Source organism: Vulpes vulpes, chromosome 10, assembly GCF_048418805.1.
Source record: "Vulpes vulpes isolate BD-2025 chromosome 10, VulVul3, whole genome shotgun sequence".
NCBI classification, from domain to species: domain Eukaryota; kingdom Metazoa; phylum Chordata; class Mammalia; order Carnivora; family Canidae; genus Vulpes; species Vulpes vulpes.
Genome location: NC_132789.1, coordinates 57,197,103 through 57,209,274, shown reverse-complemented (window position 1 = coordinate 57,209,274; position 12,172 = coordinate 57,197,103). Strand labels below are relative to the sequence as shown.

Sequence of the window (12,172 nt, the reverse complement as noted above, 5' to 3'; positions counted from 1 at the left end):
AGGCATCCCCTACTCTTTGGACAGATAGTTAATATTCCACAGTTATGGGAAATAAAATAACTTTGAGAGACACCATAAATAACCTTGAGGGGCAGCATAATAGTCTGTGGAGAACTATAATAAAGTGTTATCATTTGGACTTATTGATTCTGAAATTCATAATTTACATGGAGTAATGAGCTGAAGCTTATCATGGTCTTTACCGTCTTGTGAGGACTACAATTGTTAGTTAAACTTTGTGGGGGCTTTGGGGGAGATGTATTAGCCCACCAAGAATGATGTTTTTTAACATGATTAAAACCACTTTCGCAGTGTGCATTTATATAAAAATTTTTTTTGATGACAAATACTCTTACTCATTACAAATGCATTAATTCACTTTTTATTACTACTGTGAATCTAAAGGAAAATGTCTTTAAATGAATTTTATAATTCAGCCTTTCACTTAAGTTGGAATTATTCTAACATATTAATGTTATGCCATTCTTAAGGAAGACCACATTTAATGTGAAGACAAGATAATTTGAAGGTGAACCTCAGTTGCGTGAGTAATATCTTTGGAGTGTGTGTGTGTGTGTATGCGCGCATTTAAAGTTTTGCATTTCTAACACAGAAATGGGGTGGAGGAGAGGCAGGGAGAGAGGGAGATTAAGACTTAAACCATTTTAAGATGCATTTTGTTTTCAGGGTAAATTTATGTGTCTAAATTTTTTTTTTTTTAAATTTTAAGTAGGCTCCATTCCCAAACCACTCACAACCAAGATCAGGAGTTGCATGCTGTACTGACTGAGCCAGCCAAGTGCCCTACATTTTTCTTACAAGACAAAATTAGGTTATTGCATCAACACGTGTTGAGTATAAAATTCAGCAGCTACAGAAACTCATAGTTTCTACTGCTACTAGTCCTGACTTTATATGTCTAAGATAGCCCACTTAATTAGTAGTTTTTTTTTTTTTAAAGATTTTATTTATTTATTCATGAGAGAGAGAGACAGAGAGGCAGAGACCCAGGCAGAGGGAGAAGCAGGCTCATGCAGGGAGCCTGACGTGGACTCCATCCCGGGTCTCCAGGATCACACCCTGGGCTGAAGGTGGCGCTAAACTGCTGAGCCACCCAGGCTGCCCTAGTAGTTTGGTATTATTCGTCTACACAGTATCATTTCTCCCTACTTCCTGTGTCTTGTATGGGTACTTGTATGTATAATTCTTAAAACAACCCACTAGTAGTATAATATACTGTTTTTCAGTCTTTTCACCAACCAGTACATCCTAAATCTAAACGGCTATATCCTAATAATTCCTTCCTTTTACTTTATATTTTGTTCTTAGAACGTTTGACTGGAACTTAAGGGACTTGGGTTCTGGTTTCTTTTGGCTTCATGATATTGGGCAAGTCACTTAAGCCCTTCTGTTTTTAGTTTCTTCATCTGTACAATTTAGAGATGGTGAGTGGTTGACTTGAAGGTTTGCAATAGGTCTAAAATTTGTTTAGGAATGCTAAGATTTCAAAGGGTAGACATTTCCTTAAATTTTAAATGAAAAGTGATTATTTTAATCCACCTGTGACCACTGCATGGGAGTTCTTGCCAATTTAAAAATACAGTAGTTCAGGGAGGAAGCACGTTAGAAACAAGATTCAAAAAAATGGTATCCCATTATTCACTAGTGTACTCAGTAGGTATACCTGGTGCTTTTAGAGTAGTACAGACCAAAGCAAAACAGAAACAAAAGTCTTTCTCAGAACTGATTAAGTTTTTGCATAAAAATTTATACCACTTTTTTGGGGGGTGTAGGTTATAGGTGGGTCTATGATTGTACCCACTAAGTACTAGTATCAGATTAAGACAAATGGAACTCATAGCCTGCTCAGTATTCTTTTTTTCTGCATATCAGATGGGTAATGTGCCAAGGTGGTAACAAAGTTTGAGGGAGGCATATGTCACACAACAGTATGAACACCCAATCATCATGCTTACTGTTCAGCATTCTTTAAGGAATTTGCCATTTTCTTGCAAAAGTGTCTTATAAAAGCCAGAGTGTTGGGAATAGGAGTCATTGGTATAAGGCTAGGAGCTGTGTTGTTTTCAGGAAACACTTGAGAAAGCAAAGCAGTCTTAGTGTAAGAAATCTTTTCTTTTTAAGATTTATTTATTTATTTATTTTTAAAGGTGGGTGCAGAGGGGCGGAAGGAGAGAATCTCCAGCAGACTCCTTGCTGAGCTCGGAGCCTGACATGGGGCTCTATTCCATGACCCAATCAGAAACCACCAGTTGGATGCTCAACTGACTGAGCCACCCCAGTGCCCCTTAGTTTAAAGAATATTTGACTGTGGGACACCTGGGTGGCTCAGTGGTTGGGTAGACGTCTGCTTCGGCTCAGGGTGTGATCCCAGGATCTGGGATCGAGTCCCACATGGGCTCCCTGCGAGGAGCCTGCTTCTCCCTCTGCCTGTGTCTCTGCCTCTTTCTCTGTCTGTCCCTCGTGAATAAATAAATCTTTAAAATTTTTTTTTGAGTGAATGTGTTCAGTTCTTGAATTAGCATTCTTGTGTTCTTATTATTAAATTATGTTGATTAAAAGGTAGTTTTTGTAGTTTTTGTTTCTCTGCTTTTAGTGTCTTAGGTTGCTGATTTCATTTCCTTTTAATTTTAACCTGTTTTTAGTTGCTTATTTTTTGTCCATAGTGTGTTTGTCCATTAACATTTTGTGTACTTAATCTTTAGCTTTTATTTTTCTAGTATTTTCTTGTCACTTTTATACATTTTAAATTTCTCTGCCCTTTTCTTTTGATTTTTTTGCTTAAATTCTTTTTTAAAATTTAAGGTTTTTTTCTCTCAAATAGGATTTTAGTAAGGCAAACCGCAAAATGGTATAAATAAGAATCATTAAGAAAACTAGTGACTCCAACAATGGCTTGCCCAGGAAGAGCTTTTTTTTTTTTTTTTTTTTTTTTTTAGGAAGAGCTTTAATTTAAATTTACTTCTTTGTGCATGTATTCTTTTTTTCTATATAGCTCACTGTTGGGTGGCATGTTTCTAAGATCGGTAACCAAAAAGATACTTTATACCCTCAGCAAGAGATTCAGGCCACTTTTTCCCCTCTTCCACTTACCTAATGGTAGGTCTTAGGGCTTTTAATAAGAGACTTTCGTATCCTTTTAAATTTTGGACTTTTTCCTCAATGTTTAATCTCAGTAATCCAGATGCACCATGGGCAAATTTCCCACCACTACATAAAATACATTTATTTACAGTGATAAAGCCTTTGAAGTACACTTATTAAAGGGACCGTTCTCGTGTTGGTCAGATCTCTTTAGTCATTTTGAAGGTGCTTGACTTAAAAAGTTTCACAATCCTCAATTTAAAAAGAATGATTTTTAGCAGTACCAGCCTCCTAAAATCTTTCAACAAAAATCAGAAACACAGTGGCAGGTCTTAACTAATATTTTATTGCTAATCTTACTGTTAAAAACTTTTTTCCCCTAATTTATGTTTCTTAAAATACTCTTCTTTTTTTAGTATATATATATATATATATATATATATATATATATATATATATATGAAATGCTTTGAAAAGTATTTTACAGTATAAAATAAAATCAAAGGAAATTTAAAGGGAAAATCATGATTCTGAATGACATAACATTAATAATTTTTTATGCATTCATAATTATTTCAGGTATTACATTTTTGTATATCACGTAGACCCAAGAAAGCAAAGGTAGATTCTTTAGTCTCTACATGTTCTACTCTGAGCCACGGCATCTAATTGGATATTGCTTTGGTGTAAACGGAGCAGATGAAACCTTGTGTTAGCTGACTGTCCCTACTTTACGTCCTTCCTCAACAAGAGACAAGTTAATTTAATACTGTAGTTTTGTTGTCCTCACCATAGCTATATTGCTGCTAATCTGTTTAAAGGTCAGTATTATTGCCCTTTAATATTTCTTCTTTCATTGTGCATCTCATTCTGTTTCTGTGTTTCTGTACATTTCTGTCATTCTGGGAACTAAATTAGCAATCTTGACTGTCTCTTTCCAGAATTGAAACATTGAAATGACACTTAACTGTTTTATGTATAAAATAGAGAAAGGAGTTACTTTGCTGAACATGTAAAATCTTAATAAGGATTTAAGTTAGTTTGAATGCTACAAGAATGCTAATCCTACATTCTTTTATTAAACACTTTTAAATGCATACATGTAATGACACTTCAAAATTATAAATGCTCAAGAATCCTGATCTTGGTCACTTCAGGTCTCTGGAAATGGAACTCTGGTATTCTTACATTAAGTAGCATGCCATGAGATCATTTTTGTTGTAGCTGATTAGTTCTTTTGAGGAGATATTTTATATCTTGTTTTTCAAAGTGATCACTTACAGATTTTAGATTCTGGAAAGTGGAGCTTTCATAATTTTAGGAGTGCAATGACAGCTGCACAGCAAGTCCATATGTTGCTTTGCTATAATTATATTTTAATAATTATTTTTTGTTTAGGGAAGGAACTATGGCTAACCTCCAAGAGACTGAAGCTGATGAGTGTAATCATTCATATTTTTTCAACAGAAAGAACTTTTTCTTTTTTCTTATTTTAAATAGTCAAATTTATTTTTCTTGTGAAATTGAGTTTATTTGTGTTGTGTCATAGCATCAACTGGATGAAGTTACTATTCTGGATCCTACTGTAAAATTGAAATGAATATTTATGTCGGATGGGAAGGTTACCCTGCTTTTTTTTTTTTTCTATTCCCGTATATGGACTTGCTGCCACAGGCATGCTAATTTTTCCATCTTCTGCATGCAACTTGCTCCTTGCCGCCTCCGTTCTTCTACAGATTACCATTCCCTCCACCAGCAGTGCCCTCCTTCCTTTTCTCCTTTTAAAATTAGCATCTAAAATTATTTCCTCTAAAAGTTCTTTGATGGTTTATTCCATGTACCTTACTTATTTTCTTGATTTTACCTTAACACTTAACATGGTTAGATACAGAGTCAACCAATCTGAGTTGTTTCTGTGATGTGTACCAGGTATAGTGTTAACTATCCCATTTAATTTTCACATCTATCCTAGGAGTTATGTGCATTTACAGATTAAATTAAATAATTTCCGTTACATTCCTAGTTTTAGCTGTGCTAGAATTTGAACTTTTCCTATCAATTAAAAAAATTTCTTTTTTACATCATTCTGCTAATCTATTTCTGTAGTCTTTCCTTTCTTGTCCTTTATCACTTAACCTACCAACAGCACATTAAGAAAAAAACAAACCAAACACTATTTTGATACAATTTGCATGGAATAAAATGCACCCATTTTATGTATATAATTTGATACATTAAAAATTTTTTTAAAATTTTACTTATTTATTCATGAGAGACATAGAGACTGAGAGAGAGGCAGAGACACAGGCAGAGGGAGAAACAGGCTCCATGCAGGAAGCCCGACATGGGACTCGATCCCAGGTCTCCAGGATCATGCCCTGGGCTGAAGGCGGCGCTAAACCGGTGAGCCACCTGAGCTGCCCAATAATTTGATGCATTTTGACCCATGTAACTATTACTATGATCAAGATATAGAACATTTTTATCAGTGCCCAAAACCCCTTGTGCTCTCTTCCCACTTAATATTTGCCCTTCTCCACTCTCCCACTGTCCTAGCTCTTCTTCAGGCAACAGCTTATCTGAGCTCTATCTGCTACACATTGTTTTTTGTCTGTTCTAGAATTTCATATAAATGAAATCATAGAATATGTACTCTTGTGTGGCTTTTGCACAGCCTGTTTTTGAGACTGTTCCTTTTTATTGCTGGATAGTATTGCATTTTATGTATGTATTAAATGTAGTACAATTTGTTTATTCATTCACCTGTTGGTAGATATCTGACTTGGCTATTACAAATAACATTGCCATGAAAAATGCATATGTAAGTCTTCATGTGGACATATTTCCATTTCCCTGGAAGTGGGAAATACCCAGGAATGGTTCTAATGTTTCCCATTTCCAGCCACATTATGTGAGAGTTCCAGTTGCTTCTCTTCCTTGTCAACAGTTTAAAAAATTTTAGCGTTTTCTAGTGGTTGTGTAGTAATATCTCACTGTGGTTTTTCATTTGCATTTTACTGATGACCAGTGGTATATTAAGCATCTTTCCATGGATTCATTGGTCATTTGTATTATAATTTTTTTTTGGTAAATTGTTTAAATCTTTTGTCTGTTTAAAAACTTTTGCTTTTTCTTATTATTGACTTTTAAGAGTTCTTCATATATTCTGGATCCTAGTTCTTTGTCAAATGTATTATGTGTGTTTTCTTCTAGTCTGTGGCTTACCTTTTTATTTTGAAGAGAACCTTTTAATTTTTATTGATTCTAGCATGCCAGATTTTTCTTTTATGGCTTGTGTTTTTTAGTCTCCTAAGAAATTTTGCCTACTCCAAATTTGTGAAGATTTTCTCTCCTATTTTATTCTGTAAATTTTATATTGAAATATTTATGTTGGCTTTTCTATTCTGTGATTCATTTTGAGTTGATTTTTGTGTTTAGTATAAGAGTCAGGGTTTTTTTTTTTTTCTTTTAATGAAGTTTTTATTTAAAATATTTTCCTTTTTACTGCATTTCCTTGGCACTTCTGTTGCAAATTAATTGACCATGGATGTGAGGTCCATTTCACGACTTTCTGTTTTGTTCCACTGGTATATTATGGTATGTCAATATCATGCCCCTTTGTTTTATTTTTATAGTAAGTTTTGGAGGTAGTATAAATTTCCTAACCCAAAATCATTTTGAAAATATAAAAAAAGTCTCTTGCCCTCACTGCTTGTGTTTGTGTACATGGTGATTTTTGTTTTCATTTACTTGTTTTGTTTATGTTTTGTTAGTATGTTATGCTAGTTAATGTTTTCAAAATGTTACCACCAACAGGGCTTTGTGCTTATTTTCCAGGGAAGATATTGTTTGTTTTAAGGAGGATCCTAAGTGCTTTCAGCTGGCCAGAAGGAACTGGACAGCAGCTGATGTTCTTCTTCCTTTTCCTCAGAATCATTGGTAGTGAGCAACACTGGGTGTTAGTGGTCCATCTATGTGAGTTTGAGGAAGGTCAGTAAATATAGAGTCTGCAGTAGCAAAAGTGTGTGCCAGAAGCCAAGTGTTTGGTTTTTTTTTTTTTTTTTTAGATTTTATTTATTTATTCCTGAGAGGCACAGAGAGAGAGAGAGGAGGGCAGAGACACAGGCAGAGGGAGAAGCAGGCTCCCCGCAGGGAGCCCGATGAGGTTGGCGGGGGACTGATCCCCAGATCTGGGATCATGCCCTGAGCTGAAGGCAGCCACTCAACCCCTGAGTCACTCAGTCCGAAGCCAAGTGTTTAAATACCAAATATGAAATTGGTTGGGAAAGGAAATTGTAACCCTTTCCAGTTACTTTAAAATCATGAGTTTTTCCCCCCTTCTCCTGTCTCTCTCTAACAAAATAGCTTTGCCTAAAGCAGTCTTTTGCATGAATATTTGAGAAACACTAATGGCAGTTGCCAAAACTAAAGGATGTCTAAGTGGGAACATGTTGAATTGAAGAAAAATGTTAGATACAGATTGCATTTAATTTAGCTTAACTACATGTAAATGGAAGTAAAAAAATGAATACTATTTGTGGTTTCAAAATAGTGCCCAGATGCTTTCATTTTTTTTTTTTTAAAACTGCTTTACTTTAGAATAAAAATAATAGGAGAAAAGATAAATGTAACATTCAATTATGTATTGATTTTTGTCATTATTTTGTTTCATTTGTCTCTCTCCCTCACCTTTTTTTTTTTTTTTTTTTTTTTTTTTTTGTCCTTGGGGATTTTATCTTGCTTATTCTGTATCCTTTTTTCTTTACTTCTCACATATTGAGAGGTGTTGATGAGTCTTGATTTTGAATTTTAATTAACTTGTTGTGAATTATAGGTCCTAGGCTATGGTAGAAATATATTTTTTCTTCCTATGGAAATCACTTTTATCCTTTGAAAGATATGTCTAAGCTTTGCTCTTGACACAACTTAGACTTTTAGAAACCAGATAGATAATGAGATAGAAGTGGAGTTACAGCTTCCCCCTTTCATTGTTGAGTTGGGTTGATTATGATCGAGGGCCTTAGGAAGATTGGTCATACACTTTGTTTCCACTCCGGTTATTTACTTCTGAAAGACTGTGTAGATTATAAGATCAGTCAGACAAATGGAACTGTTGGTCAGCTGTTCAAATAGATATTTTTAGATATGTTTCTCCTCTTAATACCAATCATACAGTTGACCACAAATCCTTCATTTGATAGGGGATGAGAAAATAAGGAGCAGGAGCTCTAGAGGAAGCATTTTGCGTTGTAAGACTGAACTGAAATTGAGGTAGAGATAACATTTTTTTTTTTTTTTTTTTATGATAGTCACAGAGAGAGAGAGAGGCAGAGACACAGGCGGAGGGAGAAGCAGGCTCCATGCACCGGGAGCCCGATGTGGGACTCGATCCCGGGTCTCCAGGATCGCGCCCTGGGCCAAAGGCAGGCGCCAAACCGCTGCGCCACCCAGGGATCCCCATTTTTGATTAAACATGGTTTTTTCTTCATAACATTCTGATCAAAACCTGATCTTGATGATGTTTATATGACAGATCTTATTAATGGAATTAAAACACATAGGCAGAAACACATAGGTGGATATTATACTATTGTTACTTTTTTTTTTTTTGATAGCATATATGGTGTTTTATGTTTCAGGTGTGACATTCTTATCACTTTTGTTGATTAATTTGAAGTTGACTTTGTTATTCAAGGGTTGCTTATTTTAGTTGTACATGGCTGAAGTACGTCCATTTAGGGTTCTTTGGTTCAAGCAGTAGGAGGCTTTGGCTAACTTAAATAATATACCAGAATGATAAGCTCATCTTCTTGAAATAAACGTTGAAAAACTGACTTAGAAAGAACAGACACTTTTAAGCGGCTCCAGGGATCTAGAGAGCAGGAAGCAATGGATAGTCTTTGTGGAGCCTCCGTTAAGCTAGATAGTTATCTAATTGTTTTTCCATTCATGTGATCACCCTGCTCATGATTCACATATCTCAAAGAGTCAGATCGGGACTGATTGACTTGGTTTGGGTTATTGCTTATTCTTTGCTAGGAGATAGCATGGTACCAAGCAAGATTGTATATGTTGGTGGAGGGTTGCTTTTTTCAAGGGAAGATCAAGGTACATGTTATTACAGGAAGGGGAATTAAATGTGTACAAGTTAAAAAAAAATCCATCAGACTGCTATAGTTTCTAGGGTGACATAATATTTAATCTTATAATGCAGTATTAACATTTCTTGGCTGAACCCAAACCTTTCAGCCTTTATAGATTTGCCATGATCAATTATTAGATGCTCATGAAGACTGCTTTGTTGTCTTCCCTCTACCTTTTGTTTATACCCTTAAATGACTGAATGATTTAAACCATGTAGCTTAATTACTTGTGAAGAAGGTTTTTCTTTGATTCCATTATTCATTTAGTGAATTATTTTTTCAGTGCTTGCAATATGCCAGGTACTGTGCAAGAAGCTGAGGTTTCAAAAGTAAGCAAACAATGCCTTTTCCCTCCAGCCTTAAGAAATAAATGACATACTACATTGTGTGAATTTAAGGTATACAATGTGATTATTTGATACATGTATATGCTGCAGAATGTTTACTACAATTATGTGTTAAACGCATCCTTAATCTCACATAATTGCCATTTTGTTGTGTTGTTGTGATAAGAACATTGAAGCTCTGCTGTCATAGCAGCTTTCACATACACAATATGGGAAAGCCCTCAAGTTCCATCCATGTTGCAAATATCAGGATTTCTTTTTTTTAATGGATGAATAATTTTATTTTATAAATATATATTTTTATACACACACATACCACACACACTACAGATACCACATTTTCTAGTTATCTGTTGATGTACATTTAGATTGTTTCCATGTCTTGCCTATTGTGAATAATGCTGTGTGAACATGGGAGCAATGCTACAGTGAACATGGGATATCTCTTCAAGATAATGATTTTGTTTCCTTCAGGTAAATACCCAGTAATGGAATTGCTGGATCATATGGTAGTCCTATTTTTAACTTTCTGAGGAATCTCCATACTGTTTTCAATAGTGGCCGTAATAGTTTATATTCCTGGCAGCAGTGTACAAGGGTTCCCATTTCTGCATATCTTCACCAACATGTGTTATCTCTCTCTTTTTTTAAATAATAGCCATTCTGACAGGTGTGAGATGATGTATCATTGTGGTTTCCATTTCCTCTGTGATTAGTGATGTTGAACACCTTTTAATGTAGTTGTTGGTCATTTGTATGTCTTTTTAGAAAAACGTCTATTCAAGTGCTCCACCCATCTTTAAATCACTTTTTTTTTTTTTTTTTTTTTGCTATCAAGTTGTATGAGTTCCTTATATATTTTGGCTATTAATCCTTTATCAGACAGCTGATTCACAATACTTTCTCTCATTTTGTAGATTGTCTTTCATATTGTTTCTTTTGTTATGCAGAAGCTTTTTAGTTTCATTTAGTCCAACTTGTTTATTTTTGCTTTTGTTGCTTGTGTTTTTGATACATATCCAAAAATAATACCAAGACTAGTGTTGGGGAGCTTTTCCCTTTTGTTTTCTTCTAGGAGTTATTTGGTTTCAGGTGTTAAATGTTTAAGTCCTTAATCCATTTTGAGTTGAGTGTCTGGTGTAAGATAGGGATCCAGTTTCATTCTTTTTTTCCTTTTTAAATATTTATTTATTTATTCATGATAGACAGAGAGAGACAGAGTCAGAGACACAGGCAGAGGAAGAAGCAGGCTCCATGCCGGGAGCCCAACGGGACTCGATTCCAGGACTCCAGGATCGCGCCCCAGGCCAAAGGCAGGCGCCAAACCGCCGAGCCACCCAGGGATCCCTTCATTCTTTTGACTCCAGTTTTCCCATCATCATTTACTGAAAGAACTATTCTTTTCCCACTGAGTATTTTTGGCTCTCTTGTCAAATATTAGTTGACCATATACGTGTGAATTTATTGCTAAGTTTTCTGTTCTCTTCCATTGGTCTATATCCATTTTTATGCCAGGACCATATTGTTTTGATTACTGTTGCTTTGTAATATAATTTGAAAAGAGGAATTTGGTACCTCCAAACTTTGATCTTCCCTCTGAAGATTGTTTTGACTATTTGGGGTCTTTTGTATTTCCATATAAATTTTGGGATTGTTTTTCTATTTTTGTGAAATGTGCCTTTGAAATAATGGTAGGGATTGCACTGAATCAATGATGATTTTGGATAGTATGGACATATACAACATTGTCTTCTGATCCTTGAACATGAAATGTCTACCTTTTTTGTGTCTTGTTTGATTTCTTTCTTTGGCATCTTATAGTGTTCAGTATTTAGAGCTTTCACTTCCTTGGTTTATTCCTAAATGGGGTGTGTGGCTGGCTCAGTCAGTAGAGCATATATGACTCTTAACTTTGGGGTCATGAATTCATGCACCACTTTTGACATAGAGCTCACTTGAAAAAAATAAAGCCAATTCTTTAAAAAAAAATTATTCTTAAGCATTTGTTCTTTTTGATGTTATCATAAATGAGATTGCTTTCTTTGTTTCTTTTTCAGATAGTTTATTGAACTATAGAAATCCAGCTGATTTTTGTAGATTGACTTTTCTATCCTGCAATTTTACTGACTTTGTTTATTAAACCCTAGAGTGTTTAGGATTTTCTGTATACAAGATTATGTTATCAGCCGACAAAGACACTTTTTCTTTTCCAATTTGGATGCCTTTTATTTCTTTTTCTTGCTCTAGCTGGGACTTCCAATACTATGTCAAATAGAAGTCATGAGAATGAATACCCTTGTCTTTTTCTGATCTTGTAAGTAAAGCTTTCAGTCTTTCACTACCGAATATGTTAGCTCTTGGTTTTTCGTATGTGACCTTTATGTTGCGATGTGTACCTTTTATACCCAATTTGTTGAGCTTTTATTTTTTTTCAAGTAATTATGAAAGGATATTCAATTTTGCTAAATGCTTTTTCTGTTGCTATTGAGATGATGATTTTTGTCCTTCATTTTAGTAATGCAACATTTCACATTTATTGTTTTGCATATCCTTGAATACTAGGGAAAAATCCTATTTGAT

The 12,172-nt window shown here is 34.9% G+C and overlaps 1 protein-coding gene and 1 pseudogene across 9 annotated transcripts in view; one reads left to right on the top strand and one right to left on the bottom strand.

The window, feature by feature from the left end:
* Nucleotides 1-12,172, top strand: part of OSBPL8 (oxysterol binding protein like 8) — a 145,995-nt gene that overhangs the window by 15,518 nt on the left and 118,305 nt on the right. The gene's annotated exons all lie outside the window — the stretch shown is intronic.
* LOC112915109 (small nucleolar RNA U13) lies at nt 1,888-1,997 on the bottom strand (annotated as a pseudogene).